At 34.7% G+C, this 17928-nt stretch overlaps 1 pseudogene; it reads right to left on the bottom strand.

The window, feature by feature from the left end:
- Positions 1-5408, bottom strand: part of LOC103286657 (ferritin heavy chain-like) — a 125319-nt pseudogene extending 119911 nt beyond the window's left edge.
- Between the last annotated feature and the right edge of the window lie 12520 nt (positions 5409-17928).

Consider the following 17928-nt stretch of genomic DNA (forward strand, 5'->3'; position numbering starts at 1 on the left):
CCCTGCGCCTCTCAACGGCCACTGAGGGGGGCTGCCACGGACACCTGGCTACCCGGCCGTTGAGAGGCGCAGCTGGGTGTCCGCGGCAGGCCCCCTCAGCGGCCACGGATCTGGCTGTTGAGAGGCACAGGGGGCGGGAGTCCCGCCCCCTACACCTCTCAACAGCAGGGTAGCCCCCCTCAGTGGCAGCGGATCCATGCCTCTCAATGGCCTGATAGGCCACCCCGAGTCCTGCCCCCCAGCCTCCCGCTGCCCAATCGTGGGCGTAGCGGAGTGATGGTAATTTACATGTTACTCTATTATTAGATAGGATGTTAGCTGTGATCATTTTAACTAATGGTACAAAAGAGATATATATGGTTTTCTTTTTAGCAATTTACATGTTTGCTTAAATAAAAAAGGAGATTAAATAGACCTGTATTCACAACTCTGTCATTGTTAAATCATGTTCTGAATTTCCCAATTCTATATTTTGAAGTTTTCTTTCTTATCTTACTGAAAAGATGGGCTTATATTAAAGTATTTGTTTACCAGCGACTACAGTTTACAGGGATGATATTCTCTCCACAAGCATCTCTGAACAGTTGAATATGTTTTATTGTAAATATAAAGGAGAAGATCAACTAAACCTTTCTGAGGACACTTAACCATATCTGTTGCATTAAAAGTGAACTAAAGGAGAGATGGATGAATCCTAAAGAAGAGATCACATGTATTTTTCATGTCTCTTCTGATAGCCTATTTAAGTGGTCAAATATTTCAGCACACTGTTTAATGAGCCAACATTTTACAACTGAAGTCAAGAAGTATTTTCTACATAAGAAGACACTGCCACCTCCAACTATTTATAACTGGTTAATAGATGCATCTATCTTGTCTTTCAAATGCACTATTTTAAGTGACCTACCAGTGCCAGATGAAATGTTCTACCTATTAATTTTTCAAAAATGAATCTCACCTCATTTTGTAAGACATAAAGCAATTCATAAAATATAGTTTTGCATTTGCACTATTCTTAGCTTATAACTTCCTGTTTGTGTAGTATCATCCCAAACAGCTCTGGTAAATAACATAATAACAGGTGTGCTTATAGTATGCACACAAAAACATAAATTAGTTCACTACATTGAAAGTGATAGAAATAATTGTTAACGGGTAGATATTGTAGTCACAATTTTGAAACAAAGAATTTTGGCATGGGAGAACATCATAATATACACTAAGATATTAGCAAGGAGAGATTTGAATAACCATTGTTTGCATATGTATTATCTGTGATTTCTATTACTTCTATCATCTTAATTCTTCTGTAGTTAAGAATTTTAAGTATGTTTCTTAACCACTATAAAGAATTACATTGATGCCATTCTGTGTTATTTGTCTCTGTTTCTTGCTAATTATAAGATTGAAATGTTGTTTTGGTTAATTCAAATTAAATTAAAAGTTATTTAGAACAGATGAGCAAAACTCAATGAAATTTTCCCTATTCTTCTGATGTCTGCCTCTATTTACATGATGCCAAAATCTAGAAAATAACCAAAAGTGTATTATTATTGTTATTGTTATTATTACTATTTACACACAATTTAGCACTATTTTGCAAGAAGCTTCATTCAATGTTTTTGTATAGAGAATGAATAATACAATTGTGGCTCTGAATTATTTGTCCTTTTCTAAGTTCTTCAAATGAAATCTCTAGCTAAATACATGAGTTTCATTTAAAAACTCATTTGCTGAAGTACCTGATTTAGTTTGGCTCAATACTCACTGGCAATACACTAAATTTTGAGCATTCTGCTTTATTTTTGCCACAAAATTTTGGTATAGATATAGCTTGCTGAACTTACATGTAAGGAATTCCATAGGTGACAAAAACCATAAAGGACTCTAACTTGTACATGATTGTCCACAATTATATATGTCACCAGCTTATACATACTTTTTTCCAACTAAGGAAGTTAAGGTCACTTTCTAAATTCCTATGTTTGATTTCACTTTCAGAGTTCTTTGCCAGTGCATTGTTGGAAACCCTTCTTAATCCCCAGATGCCTTTTTTACATGTCTACATATAACTATTTTAATTGCAGCTAAGCCAGTCAATCTATGAAAATACATTCTATTTAGAGCCCACATTTCCCCTGAGGCTCTTATGCAAAATTGTGGATGGATTATATTAGGGAATCATCTGTGAAACAAATGCAGTTACAATTGCTTGGCATCCAAGCACTACAACTGGACATTGATCTCAAAATGATCACCAATACTATTTTCTAATGACATCTTTACCTGATGAATTAAAAATAAAATTTATCAGGAGATGGAGACAATAGAGTTCAGAATCCAAACTTACTAGGAGAGGTGTATTATTCTATGGTTTTGAGATGCAAACAAGTGTGTTAAGTACAATGAGAGGGCATCTTTGATGGGAACAATTTAAAATATAGATAAACATCAGATAATCTATCAATTCTACTTTCTGATTGCAATTTTTCTTAGAGTCTTTTTTCTTTCTGCTTTAAACTGGACTCTAGCTCTCTAAGCCTAGACATTTCCTTAACTGCTTTCCAGGGTTAGATGCCCTATTTGTTGGGTTCCATTTCTTCCTCCCATTTGCTTTAAGTAACTATAAAAGAAAAAAAAGACATTAAAAGTTGGTTACTCAGGAACAATGAAAGTGTGGAATAAACCAATACTTATGCCGAAACCGGTTTGGCTCAGTGGATAGAGCGTCTGCCTGCGGACTGAAGGGTCCCAGGTTCGATTCTGGTCAAGGGCACGTGCCTTGGTTGTGGGCACATCCCCAGTAGGGGGCGTGCAGGAGGCAGCTGATCGATGTTTCTCTCTCATTGATGTTTCTAACTCTATCTCTCTCCCTTCCTCTCTGTAAAAAATCAATAAAATATATTAAAAACAACAACAATACTTATGATCAGTCCATCTGTTCAACTGCCAAGTATAAGCTAAAAAGGAAATAAAAGTATCTTCTCACAGTTAATTGAAAGGATATGATATAGTTGTCTCTGTCTTACATAAAACTAGTTCTTCCACCTATGTACTAGATCCCATTCTCTCTTGCAAACACACCCTCCCTTGATTCCATACCCCCTTCAGCAATCCATATCACTTCTACATGTTGCTGAACATCTCTGTAGCAAAACTCCATTTAAAATTTTTCCTCTTCTTTTGAACTATATTGTTAGTCCTACCAGCACTTGAAAACCACTCTTATTTGACATCCATAATGTCAAATGTAAAGATGATTTGTCTATTTCCTTTATTTTATTTTATTTTAATTAATTTATTTATTTATTCATTTATTTATTTTAGTTTGTATCTCTTTTGAGCCTTTACTATCCCTATCATTTGAGTGAGGTACCAAGAGAGCAAGGAGATAACCAGGTATTGTCAATCCTCCTTGAGTAATTAGAAGTTACTTTTGTAATTTTAAATATACCCAAGCATCTTCTGCCCTAAAGTAGTAAAGCAAACCAAGATGAAAAAGTAAAACCGTACAGGACATTATACCCTCTCATGATCCTGCCAATTTCTCTCCTTTTTTTAGAACAACGGTTTTCAACTGGCAACAGTTTTGTCATTTAGTAATGTCTGGAAACATTTTTGTTGTCATTACTGAAGATGCTATTTGAATTTGGTAAGTAGAAACCAGAGATGCTTCTACACATCATAGAATGCATAGAATAGCTGACTGCACTCTCCTCCCAAACAATTATCTGGCCCAAACTGCTAATAGCGCCAAGGTTGAGAAATACTGCTTTAGAGCCACTCTTCTCAAAGAAGAGGATTCATTTCACCTCTCTGGTTTCAGCTCTCAAACCAGAGAAATCTGGATTTCCCCTTCCTCTCTTCCCTTTTCCAGCCAATTTGGCCTTGCTAGTAAGGTCTTGCTAGTAGGAAGGATGGAACAGGTAGAGTATTTCTGGCTCTACCAGCGGGTGCTAAAAATATATAAATGTCATTTAAAAAACCAACTGGATTGACTGCCTCCATACCCTATCATATCACAGTCATAAGGATCTCACAGTCTGAACGGCACCAAGGTAAAATATGCAGGATTGGCTTTCCCACTTTATGAAGACCTACCTCCCTAACTAGGAGACACTTAAGTTGTGAAAGTTCATTTTCATATCATTTCATCTGGAGAAATCACAAAGGTAAACCCTTCAGTGGAAGGGGAAATGAGTAGTCTGACAGGGTTCTCCTATACTGGGTGAGGTGTGGGAGGACATTCTAGTGAAGACACATCAGCTACAGATGGGTAATAGATTTATCAGGGTGATTAATTTGTAAAGTATATAAATATCTTGTCTCTAAAATTCCTTTCATATATAAGGGCTTAAAGACACCAAAATGCTTATCTAACTTGTACAGAAGATAGAGAAATGCCACAGGAAGTGTGTGTGGGGGTTCCAGGCAGATGGACGCATTTCTGGCCTGAGCAATTAAAACAGACATAAACCAAGGACAGCTAGGAGATCCAAAGCAACTCCAACTGGTAATATAAAGGGGAGAAAATAAGGGGAACACCATATGGGCTTCGAGCTTTGAAACTAATACTATGTAGCAGAGTGACCAATGAGGAAAGCAAGGGGGTCCGAAATTTAGAAAGGGTCCAATTAGAAAAGGTCATGTTCAGACAAAGAACTCCAGCCTTTATAAATCCAGAGACAAAGAGACTCAGCAGATTTTCAGATTTCAGATTTATAATTTTTGACTTAGATTTTTCCCATTAGAGAGAGAGAGAGAGCAGGTTTTTCCCATTTGGGAGACCCATTCTTAGGGGGTCCCCTTGGGGACACTCCTGCCCAGATGGAGTTTGTATATGCTTCCAATAAACTTCCACATTTTTATTAAAGAAATCTGTTAGTCTCAGAGTTTATTTTTCAAACTTCATGAGGACAAGGCCCCACGAGAAGTAAAATCTACACCCCAAACCCACATTTCACTGTTAATAAGTCTATTTTACTGGGTGGAAATGATATAATTGTTTTAAAAAATAATAATAACATTTAAATAAGTAATTGTTATCAAGTGGAAAGGTACATAATAAAATACAGCCAGAGATTTTAAATGATACTGTAGAGAGATTTATTCTTAATGAGACCAAATGTTCAATATAATTATGTAAGTGTTTTATTATTATACTAGAGGCCTGGTGCATGAAATTCATGCATGGGTGTGGTCCCTTGGGGTGGCCTGTGGAGATCGGGCCCTAGCTTGCACCTGCGTTGGCCTGGCACTACCCGCTCACCTCTCCACCATCCTGCTGTGGTCCCACTGTGGTCCTGGCCCATCAGGGCCAGCAGCGCTTCACTGCCGCCTACTGCCAGCACCGCATTGCCGACGCCTGTCATGTTCTGCACCGCCCCCTGCTGGTCAGCACATGTCATAGCGAACTCCCGGTCAATGACCTTCTGAGGGGAAGATCTGCATATTAGGCTTTTATTATATAGGATTTTTTTTTTCTTAACACACTTCCAATTTCCATTCTTCTCCTGTCAGGTGGTTTTTATTTAGTCTGTTTATCGCAGGTTCCTAATCCATAGTTTCAAATGTAAGTAGTTTTCAATGAAGCCACTTCAGAGCTTTGTTTTGGGAGTTTTAGAGCTATCATCATTACTTAACTCAGTATTGTTCTTTGAGAAATTCTAGTCATTTCCAAACATTATCAAATTTCAAATAGCATTGCCCAAACATTAGTGGAGTGCTTTCTACCCATTCATTTGTCCCTAATAATTTTGGCCAACATATTCTATTAGGTCCGAGAGTTTATGGGACTGTGATTTGACTTTGCCAAAATGTCTCACTGATTGTCTAGACATCGCCTATTTATTTTCTGTTGTTTTACAAATACCCAAGTACTTTTTCATCAAATTCAATAAGATGAAAGTGTCCGTGCTTGAGTTAACATTTCATATTCTGATCGGTTAGCTCTTTCCAAATGCATGGGGTAATTTTGGTTTGCGTCAGGCTTCAGAGTCCCCTGTAATTCCTGTGCAAAGTTTCTGGCAGTGCTTGACTTTTCCTCCATAAAAACAATTTCATATGAGCATTGCCATTGCTTAGTCCTTACCAAAGCAGAAGGGTAGAATTCATCTCAGATATGTCTCTAATATGGTCAAAATAGTCTGCCTTGTTAAAAGTCAATTACAGCAGCCCCAGTGGTACTCTTATCCTTGTGAGGACACGTGGGGCCCAAATAATGAAATTTTTATGTTTAGTCTCTTCTCATGACTGGTTATATAATCCACTATAAATTAATTGAACCAAGTCCCTAAATCTGAGCCAGCTCTGTCTCTTTTGTGGTCTCATGGAGCAGAAAAGTAAAATATGTTTCAAACTTTAAAAACTGTTCCCTTCTGCCTACTCTGGAATATCGCTCTATCAATTCTCTCTCTCTCTCTCTCTCTCTCTCTCTCCTCTCTCTCTCTTTCTCCCTCTCTCTCTTTAAAACATTTTCCTCTCTATTGCTTTGTTTTTATATTAGCATGTTCAAGTTGCCCATGCTATTTTAAAACAATCCTCCCTCAGCCTCATCTCACGTCCAGATATTTTTTCTTGATGCCTCTCAACCCAGATAAGCTTCTATTATATCCTTTCTAGTGCATTCTTTCCATCAGAGTTTGGTTTCTTTTCCCCTTTGATTAAATAATAATTCACAAACTCTGAAATTGTAAGTGTGAGTTTTCATAAATGCATACAATTGTGTAACCCACACACCATCCGATTATACAATTCCATCCCCAGAAAGTTCCCTTGTATTTCTTTCCAGTCACTCCCTCACCACCCAAGAAGCAAACACAGTCTTATTTCTATCACCATCATTTGTTTTGCCTGTTGTAAAATTTCACATAACTGGAATCACACAATAGCTGTCCTTTTGTGCCTGGCTATTTTCACTCAGAGTAATGTTTTGAGATTTCGCCAAGTGGGTATCGGTACTTTGTTCCTTTTTATCACCAAGCACTGTTCTGTTCTATAAGTATACCACAGTTTGTCCATTCTCCAGTTGAAAGACACTATTTTCAGTTTTAGCTATTATGAATAAAACTACTATGAACCTTTAAGATCATGACTTTTTTGTAAAAATGTTTTCGTTTTTTTTTTTGGATAAATACCCAGGATTGATATTACTGAGTCATAGGTTAGAAGTGTATGTTGAACTTTCTAAAAAATTTCTTAATATGCTTTACATTAATGTTTACAATTCTATATTCCACAATTTTTTCCCCATTGAAACATATTTGACTACATATTTGTAAAAAAGCAAAAAAATACTCTCCAGGACATCTTCAAATGGCATCCCCTAAACTGCTGTGTGGGATAAGACTACTAATGATCTCCAGTTGTCACATTTAATGGATTATTTAAAGAGCCTATCTTTTAACTCCATGGGCTATTATGCACAGTCTATCATTCATCCCTTAAAGTTCTCTCCTTGTTGGACTTTTGGAACACTTGTTGTTTCCATCTTCAATCTCTTCCAATTTTTTCACATCCTTTATATATTCCTTTTGAAGCTTGAATTACATGAGCTTATCATTAGTGTCTCTCTCTCATCATCTCCTTAGAAAATCTCAAGCACAACCCTGGCTTTCATTGTCATCTATATGCACGACTGCCATACTCAAATTGGACTCTTCGTTGTTTTTGAACTCCAAGGTTATGTTATTTTTATTATCAGTTGGTTATTTTCATATGAGTATAACATGTTTGTTTCATGAAGGGCATAATTCTTATGTTAATATCAGCACCTTAGCCATCAATGGATTTTTATCTCTAATATGTGGAATGTAAGCATTAAAAGAGAGCCAAAAGGCTGTTTTTGGGTTTTTTTTGAGACCTGTGGGTATATTGTTAGTGACTCTGATGATTCAAAAGGTTGCTTTGTTTGTCTTTGATTTGTAATTTCTATGTAACTGAAAGGATGACACTCAAAATTTCTGATCATTTATGCATTGGTCAAAGAAAACTTGTAATTCAATTGAATCTGAAAAAGATAATGAGCAAGGTGGGCAAGGGTTGAAGGTAAGAGCAGTAATTGGCTAACCTTGTATTTTAAGGGAACAATCCATCCATGTTCTTAACTTCTTACTCTGAATAGACTCCTATTATCTTTTTGGATGAAGATGAGGGCGAGGCCATTTTTCAGTTAACAAACAGAACGAAATAGTGAAGCATCAAAGTAAGCTTTTAGAAAGAAAGATGCCAAGCTTGTGAGGTTGTGTGTGTGTGTGTGTGTGTGTGTGTGTGCGCGCGTAGGCTTGAAATCTTGTAGATTTTTTTCAGTGAAAATCCAATGAATGGATACACTTGCTCATGCTAGGATTTTTTGACTTATTCCTATTTTCTCATCCAATTGATCAATTTTGTATGCCATTTCTAAGTTTCCCATATCTAGTTAATTTTAACTATAAAATACCTGTTGAATCTCTTTTATACACTTTGGTCTGATTCTGAAATTCTTACATTTTATACAGATATACTTTTTTGCTTATAATATTAAAATACATTCATTTTAACATCATGAATCCAGATCTCTTGTCTGCAGAGTAACCACATTGTTTACAGGATAAACTCTTTTTAATATAATTCTTACTATATTTCTCCTCTATAAACCCATCTTTGGCCAACCATTACCAGCAAGTTTCAAAGAGTGTCTCATATTCTGAGGTGGATTCATTAGGCTTATTTTGATAGTGACTAATATCTCGGAGCTCTCTCTGTTTACTCACCAAACACTCATGGCTTCTCTCCCTCTCCCACTACCATCTACGTTAGCCATAACTGAAATACCTTCTGTTCCTCAGATACAACATGCCCTTTTCACATCACCATGCACATGTTGCTACCTCTGCCTAACATCACTTTCTCCTCTCTGTCTCCTTTGCATCCATATATTCAGCTTTAATAATTCAAATCAAACATGAGTAATTATGTGCAGACTTTATTGTGACTGGCACTGCAATTCTGAATGTATGATACAAAAACAGAAGTGTTTTTACCATAGTCCTGGTATCTCTTTACTGAGAATATAATTACATTTAGATAAAACTTAATAGACTTTAAAGCATATTCTTCATAATTACAACTACTGAGGTAAGTAAATTAAATTACATCTATGAGGCATCTTACTTGTGTATGTATAAATAGAAAATGTTCTTAAAAAACGTCTGTTTCCCCAAAGCATGAAGGTAATTTCTATGTGAGAGAGGACTTCTCTAAGTTCTAATTAATTTTAAATGTAGTCATTTCAAAACTTCAGCTTTGTCTTATAGTTTTAGGGTGCAGCCATTAAGGAGAGTCTCTCTTCCTAAAGGAGCCCTTATCATTTTTATAGATATAGATGGACAGTGAAATGAAAGAGAAAAACGAATTATGGAATAATACATATAATTAATGTCACTGTGGAATAGGCAACCATACCAATTATGGTACAGATAGAAATATATATTTTTTTTTTTTGCTCCTAATAGTTTTAGACGTGTTTGCAAAAATGTTTTAAGTACCTGAAAGGTAAAAGTGACCCATAGCTGGTTGGAACCTCACACATATTATTGTGTGAATGATGGAGAGGGATTCAAATGGGGAGCTTAAGCTCAGTCAAATAGTCATCCATTCTGCAGATCCATCCATTGCTACCACATGGAGCATGTTGAGATATACCTCCTAAGGTGAAGGATAAGTTATTGCATCTGGCCCCTCATACAACCCAAATAGAGGCACAGTGCCTAGAGGGGCCTCTTTGGATCTTGATGGCAATATACTCCTTGTTTGTGTGCATTACTCTGGATGAGTAAATAAATTTAAAAAAAAAGCAGATTGTCATTCCCAATGTGAATGGGCCTCATACAATCAATTGGAGACCTGAATAAAACAGGAAAAATTCATTCTCTCTATTTGATGGTTTTAGAGCTGGGACACTGGTTTTCTCCTCCACTCAGATTAAAACATATCAATTTTCCTCATTCTCAGGCCTTAGGCCTTGGGACTTGGCTTGGCCCCACACCAATGGCTCTCCTGAGTCTTCAGCTTGTAGATGGCAGATCATGGTACTTCTCAGTCACTATAATACTATAAGCTGTTCTATATATATACTGTATATATAAATGAATGCCTCAATCTCCATAATCACATGAGGCAATTTTACACACACACACACACACACACACACACACACACAAGTTTTAAGCAGTGTGGCATGCTTTCCTTCCCCACTTTCTAAAATCTATTTGGGCAAACTATCTCTTAAAGGGAAAACTAATCCTTGATTTACTAGGAAGTATGGATTTCTATTGTATTTCAGGTTATAAGGTTATATATTCACACACACATATAATATATATAATAAATTTGATATATATAATTTATATGAGGTCGTAATCAGGTTTAGGTAATAAAACAGAAAAATAACCATGAATTGGAACTATTATGATATTTTATCAATTATAATGAAACCACCACCACTTTCGAAGCCTTGAAACTACTTAAATGTTAACTCTTTACTTCTGGCATTTGTTGGCAAAATTACTAACTAACAACGTGAGAAATTTTAATAAATTAGACATATTTTCTGTACAAAAGAATATAATGATAGCTGCCAGTAAATTTACTTCAGATTTTCCCAAGACCAGTTTTATAAGAAGTGATAGCTAGAACAATCTAGCTCAAAGAACTACAGAGCATAATGTTTTCCTTTAGTAACATTTTTTTTATTCCTAAGGGAAACCTTTTTCAAATAAAGCAGGATGTACCCCCTCATTCCAAGAACAACAACAAAAAAAAGTATTCATATCAAATTGATGAAAGTGGCATTTTTCTTCTTTTTACTGCTTGGGGGTGGATGAAAATAACACTTTGGCATTTCTCTCCTCTGTGCCTACTTATTGCTGTCATTCCACCAATTCCTTATTACAGAAAGATTAATGGAAAATAAATTGGTAAAATGCAACCAAGATATATGTAAGGAAACAAAGGTAAAAACTCGTACCAGTTAAGGTTTTCAATGTACCCAGAAAACATGAAAGAAAACTGGAATTAGGAAAAAAACATTGTCCATTCTTATTTTTCATTTAAACTTTTGGTGCCCCAGGATTTTCTTAAAAAATGAAGAAAAATTAAAATTTAAATTAAAAGGCATTGCTTTGCAAATCTTGTTTGTTTTTTACTTTTTTTTTTTTTTTTTTTTTTACTGAATCACAGACATATAGCACCAAAAATCAATGGAATCAGTCATTCAGTTACTATCCATCCTCCATCCAACCATCTAGCCATCTACTACTGGCTCAGTAAATTATAGATTTCATTTTGATTTTCAATTTAAAGTTTAACTGAAATATGAGAGACATTTTTTAGAACTTCAAAATTATTTAAAGGAACGTATACTAAGAGTGCAAGACTTCAACCACATTTTCACTATGTAACGTTGGGCAGGTCCTGTCCCTTTAGTAAGGTTTTGTTGACATTTCAAAGCGTATTAAAGTATACTAAGCATAGCAATAAGCTCTGATATTTTAAATGAGGCCTGCTAAAGATTACTAAGCATAGTCAAATGTCTAATTAGATGTCTAGTTTATTTTACAGAGAAAGAAATGTCAATGATTGGGATAATTTCCAAGATAAATTTATGAGTGATTAAGATCTAAAAGTAAGTTGATTATCCAGATATCTTTTCTGATTTAGTGATTACTCAAAATTTGTTGTTGTTTTTTATGTAACCTCCTACACTTTATGATCCTTAACATAACCATTGCTGTAATATTTGACAAGTGACATTTGTAGTTGTGCACTTGACAACTATTTGAAAAATATAGCAAAGGAAAGGTGGGTTTGTGTGTGTTTCTTTTGGTTTATTTGTTATAAGTAAGGTTTTGGAGTTGAAAGGGATCTTGTAGCTAATTTGTTTCCCACACTAATTTTCTAGATGATCAAAAGTTAGCCTCTAAAAAGAGCTTCATACTCTATACGTCACTGATAATTTTACAACAGAACCAAGGCTACACGGCACTTTAGAAAACATACTCTGAGTGTTCTGTGGGAAATTTCATCCTTTTCAAATAAAAATAAGGCAGAATTTTTAAGTATTTTTCCTTTTACCCTCTTAATTCTGGTTTATGGTTATATTTATGGTTAATTTGCCCACTCATTTGTTTTGTTCATTTGGCTGTTTATTTTTTCTTGGAGGTTTAGTTTGGTTTTCTCATGAAGTTTTTATAAATGTGGCACAACTAGAAAGCTATCCTAAGGAGTGCTTTTGACAAACTGAATTCAGTTGGGAAAATTAGTAAATAAGTTAATAGAAAAATGACCCAATATGGTGGGTTAGAAAACCAGTTTTCAGGTTTACATTGCTACTACACAACCATGTGACTTGCACATATAGTTTTCCCAACTAAATGAAAATACTATAATAGAATATCTATAAGTTTGTTCCCTCCAGCTCACAATTCTATGATTCCATGAAAATAGACACACATATGAGTCGTTGCCCTTGAAAACACATTTTATAAACAAGACTTAACTACCCCTCTAAAGATTAATCTAGGTGTTTTCTAATTACCTAAGTAAAGAATAAAGTCAAAAAATGGTCAATATTAGTAAAAGTTTGGAATAAGAGAAGAAAATTTTTAATGATAGTATCTAATTTATTTGGATCCACATTTATAGGTTACTCTTAAAGCTTTTTCAAGCATGAGAATAATTTTATATTATGTTTTAAATTCGCTGTGTATGGAAAGGGCCCATATAAACATACACATATTGCTATTTTACTTCGCCAAGCTAACGCACCAAAGCCAGAAATTCTAATAAAAAATGTGAATATATTTTCTATAGAAACACTGGAAACTGAAAAATAAAATCAGATTTGAAATGAGTATTAAGTATCTGGGTAAATGTGGTTTATTTTTAAATTTTAGAGAGGGAAGGAGAGAGAGGGAGAAATATGGATATGGGAGAGATACATCTATTGGTTGTACATTGGTTGCACGCATGCATGCACCAACCAGGGATCTAACCCACAACCTAGGTATGTGCCATGATTGGAATTGAACCTGCGACTATCCGGTGCACAGAACTCCATTCTAACTGAGCCACATCAGTCAAGGTGTGATTATTTTTAGTGCTGTTCAAAACTGAATGTCAAAATTATTTAACCAATTTTCCTATGAAAAAAGAAGAGAGAAAAAGAATAAAATTATGTAGAAGGAAAGGAGAGACTTAAAATTTCCAGCATTGCCTTTCAGTATTCAATCTTTGCTTTCCAAATGGAAAAATGTACTTTTTAATTTCCTAAAGGAAAAAATATGCAAAGACTTAAAATACTAATAGTGAAGCAATTAAATAAATGGTATATTCCTGTTTTAAAATCCTAGTTAATTTTATAACACAATAAATAATCTTTCTCTAAATGTATAGCATAGGTTCAGGTGGAATAATGATAGTATTAAATAATTTATGATGGAAAAGGATTGAAAAAAATATTGTAATTTAAATATTCAACACCATAATAAAACTATGCACCATTCAACTAACTTTTTCAGATCTCTCTTCTTGGTTCTTTAACTCTTTTGTGAAAGTATAAATTTCTGCTTTAAGGGAGAATACTTATTTAAGTGATATATAATAAATGCCATATATATGAAATATCTGCAAAGAAAATAAGCAAAAACTTACAAATAAAGTTAAGTTTGTCTTAACTCTAAAAATTTATTATTTTTCAAAATAGATATTTAATATGTAGGGTTAGAATAATGCTGTTGAGAATTTTCCACATAATTTTATATAATGGATTTAACATAAAAAAGAAACAGTATTGACTGTAGTTTTGATTACTACCTAAGAAAGAAGAAAAAAGCATGATTTTATTTTAGTAGACTGTGAAAATTAGTTCAATTTTTATCATTTAAGTTTTATTTTTCTCTTTAAGAAATTAATTATGACCTTACATTCTGCGTGCTTTTTAAAAAACTGGCTATTTAGCCTTTAAAATTGCATTTTATTGTTCATCATCAGTCACAGTCTAGTTACTCTTTCTTCATTAAAAAATTATTCCCAAACTTAATAATTTAAAACAATAATTTTAAGTTCCTGGTGTCTGTAGGTCTCCAGAATGTCTAGGTCCTCAGCAAGAAAGACCCAAAGGCTGGGGTTGACTCAACTAGAATAATCTGAAAGCACATTCATTCACATATCTGGCACCTAGAAAGGGATGAAATTAAAACTAGGCCTTCTGACTAAAGCACCTTTATGTGGCTTCTCCATTTGGCCTGGCTTTCCCACAGCATGATGTCTTCTGGGTAGTCAGACTTCTTGCATGGTGGGTCAAGTATGCCAACACACACACACACACACACACACACACACACACACACACAGAGAGAGAAAGAGAGAGACATGGATGTGAGAGAGACACATCCATTGATTGCCTCCAGTAAGCAGGGGCTGGGGATAGAACTTGCAACCCAGGTACCTGCCCTTAACCTGGAATCGAACCCATGACCCTTCAGGTCACGGGCAACACTCTAACCACTGAGCAACACTGGCCAGGGCTTTTCTAGAATCTTTATCCAATAGGGTAGGGCTGGGGAACTTTTGGCCCAAGAGCCATATAAGGCCCATGAAATCATTTGGTCTGGCCCTGCCAAGTTATTAGGAGTGAATTAATTAAATGTTTGACCAAATACAGCAGCTAATTTTGATGATAATTTTATATGGTCCGTGAATGATGTTATAAATATCCAAATGGCCCTTGACAGAAAAAAGGTTCCCTACCCCTGCTATAGGGCTTTATCACCACAATATTTCACACTGAAAATTAAAAAAAAAAAAAAGTTATCCAGGACATGCTTATGTGAGTTATTCATCTTTTGGATCATCAAAATGAATGTTTACATATTAATCACTCTGTGAAGGCTCTGAGTAAAGAATAATTTTAATTTTTTAAATTATGAATTTCTAAAATCTATTTTAAACAAAAATCTATGAAATAATTTAGGAAATGCTGTAACATCTGATTGCATTTGAGAAAATGCTTTTCATCATATCTACACTTAACCACTTATGCTTTTAATCATATCTACACCTAATCACTCACAAAATACTCTGTTGAAAAGCTATTTCAAATATTATCTAACAGAACATTTTGATACTTTAGAATTTTTGGTTTATTTTTGTACTTTTTTGTTAATTGAGAACAAACCGGGTTTAGCTCATTCTTGACCACCCAAGTTATAAAATCACATCATAAATAGCTGTTCAAATTCTTAAAACAAACAAAAAACCCCACTCTCTGTTCTGAACAGTTCAACCCAAAAAAATTACTGGATCTCTCAGGTTTCTTCCAGTTTCATTATATTTGTGTGAGGAAATTTTAGAAAGATATTGCATTTTGACATTTAAAATCAAAATATTATAAATTTACAAATGTAGTTTCAATTCAGTTTTCCTCAGTGTTGTTGGGAACAGTGATAGAGATGCAGGAGTGGTTGTTCAAATCTTCAGCTATTTTCTGTTTAGAGGGAGGTCACTCGCACATGGTTTTTCAAGATAGCTGTCCTCTGAGACAGAAGGCTGAGGTAGTTTAGGCATACAAGAACTCAAAGCTATTTGTTAGAGGGTGGAGAAGAGGTTGAGGTTGGAAAAGAAAAGAGAAAAGAAGGAGACACAAAAAGAAAAGAAAGGTAATGCTGATGAAAGGACATGCAGAAAACTGAGAAGAGCATAAGCATTATACTCTTAGAAGCTGCTACTGGTGTGAACTAAATTGTTTAATTAAACAGAGTTTATTTAATATATTATGAACAAAATGTTCCTGTAAGTTTTGGTATAACTAACCTGCACCTGAACGAACTAAAGACACAACTGTTCACCACTCACCAGAGAAGTGTTCTCGATCTAAACTGGTTACAGGCCATTCATTTCACTGTATTGAACCAGTCAGTAGAAAAATCTGCAAAGGAGAACGGCATAACTGTAAGGATTTTAGTGATCATGTAAGTTGGTTGTTCTTATGTTTTCTACTATCCAAATATTGGTGGTTTTAAAAAATGATTTAACCAAATACATAAATATTGAATGCAGATATTCTCCTCTTCACTTGAAATATAACTAAACTACTAGTCTAGTTCTCATTAACATTGCAATTTTAAAGTTTGCTAAGAGTTTACCACATGCAATATTTCTTCTAAGGCATTAAAATGCAGCAAATATTTTAAGTTTAAGTCAAACTTTCTGTTTTGGGATTTTCTTGATCCATTACTTTTATTGAACTTGAAATACTTTTAACTTTCACCCGGTACTAATTTTAGTCATACTTATTAAGTAGATCTTTCCTTTTAAGATACAACATATTTCTTTTTTTACAGAAAAGGGAAGAAATAAAAGATCTTTCTTTAAGTCATATTAGAAATTAGGATAAGAAGGTTTGTGGCAAAGAATATCAAAGTAGAGAGTGTTAAGATTTCCTATATTTTCTTGGTTAGAAATTTCTTAATGAAAATGAAGTTAACTTTATAATATGGTAAAGCATCAGGAAATATTGTAATATTCAAAGTTTGGAAGCATTTGCTCATTGCACAACAGATTGTAACTAGATTTTGGCATTGTATAACATTGATAACATGAATATGCAGAATTTATAATGAGTTATCTTTTAAATAGCATTTTAGAGTTTACAAGTATTTTTGCATTTATTTGATCCTCTCCAATGTATTTGGAGTAGCTATATGTGACAACCTGTTACGTCAGGTGCTGCTAATACCATTTAACAAATGAAGAGAGTAAGGCAGAGAAAAGTTAAATCACATAGTACAGGAAAATGTTGAAATGGGTATCAACATGTCTCTTCAGATTCAATGATTCCTATAAGACAGAAAGTACTAATGGCAATAAGCTATTATGGCATGCAGAATCAGAAAGGAAAATGACAGTAATAATAATAGACATCAATAAAATTTGTATTCTATGTTTTACACATTATGTCTCATTTCATGCTAATCACAACATTGTGAAGGAAAAAAAAACTTATCAGCAATAATCAGATGGCAATTTAAAATGTTAATTATTTGCCCACTGTCATAAAACAAATCATTTTGTATGACACAGTATTTTCAACTCCAAAACAATAAAAATGAAGTCGCTTAAAATTTAATAGGAGCCATAACTGCCGTGCTGGTGTGGCTCATTTGGTTGGAGTGTCCTCCCATAACCGACATATTGCGGGTTCAATTCCAGGTCAGGGCATGTGCCTAAGTTGCAGGTTCTATCCCTGGTGGGTGGTGGGAACAAGTACAAAAGCAGCTTATTGTTCTCTCTCTCTCTCTCTCTCTCTCTCTCTCTCTCTCTTTCTCTCTTTATCTTGGAGAGAGGGTTAAAAAAAATTTAATAGGAGATGATATTGAAGCTACAAGTTTTAAGTACTGTACCAACATGGATCAGTTTATCAGATACTTGAAACCCATTCATTTTATTTATTTATTTATTTTTAATTTATTTTTCTTTATTGATTAAAGTATTACATATGTGTCCTTATCTCTCCATTACCCCCGACTCATGCCCTCACCCCCTGGTGTCTGTGTCCATTGGTTAGGTTTATATGCATGCATACAAGTCCTTTGGTTGCTTTCTCCCCCTTACCCCACCCTCCCCTACCTTCCCTCTGAGGTTTGACGGTCTGATCAATGCTTCTCTGTCTCTGGATCTGTTTTTGTTCATCAGTTTATGTTGTTCATTATATTCCACAAATGAGTGAGATCATGTGATATTTATCTTTCTCTGACTGGCTTATTTCGCTTAGCATAATGCTCTCCAGTTCCATCCATGCTGTTGCAAATGGTAAGGAGGCAAGAACATACAATGGAGTCAAGACAGTCTCTTCAATAAATGGTGTTGGGAAAATGGGACAGATAGATG

The sequence above is a fragment of the Eptesicus fuscus genome, chromosome 15 (assembly GCF_027574615.1).
Source record: "Eptesicus fuscus isolate TK198812 chromosome 15, DD_ASM_mEF_20220401, whole genome shotgun sequence".
Lineage (NCBI taxonomy): Eukaryota > Metazoa > Chordata > Mammalia > Chiroptera > Vespertilionidae > Eptesicus > Eptesicus fuscus.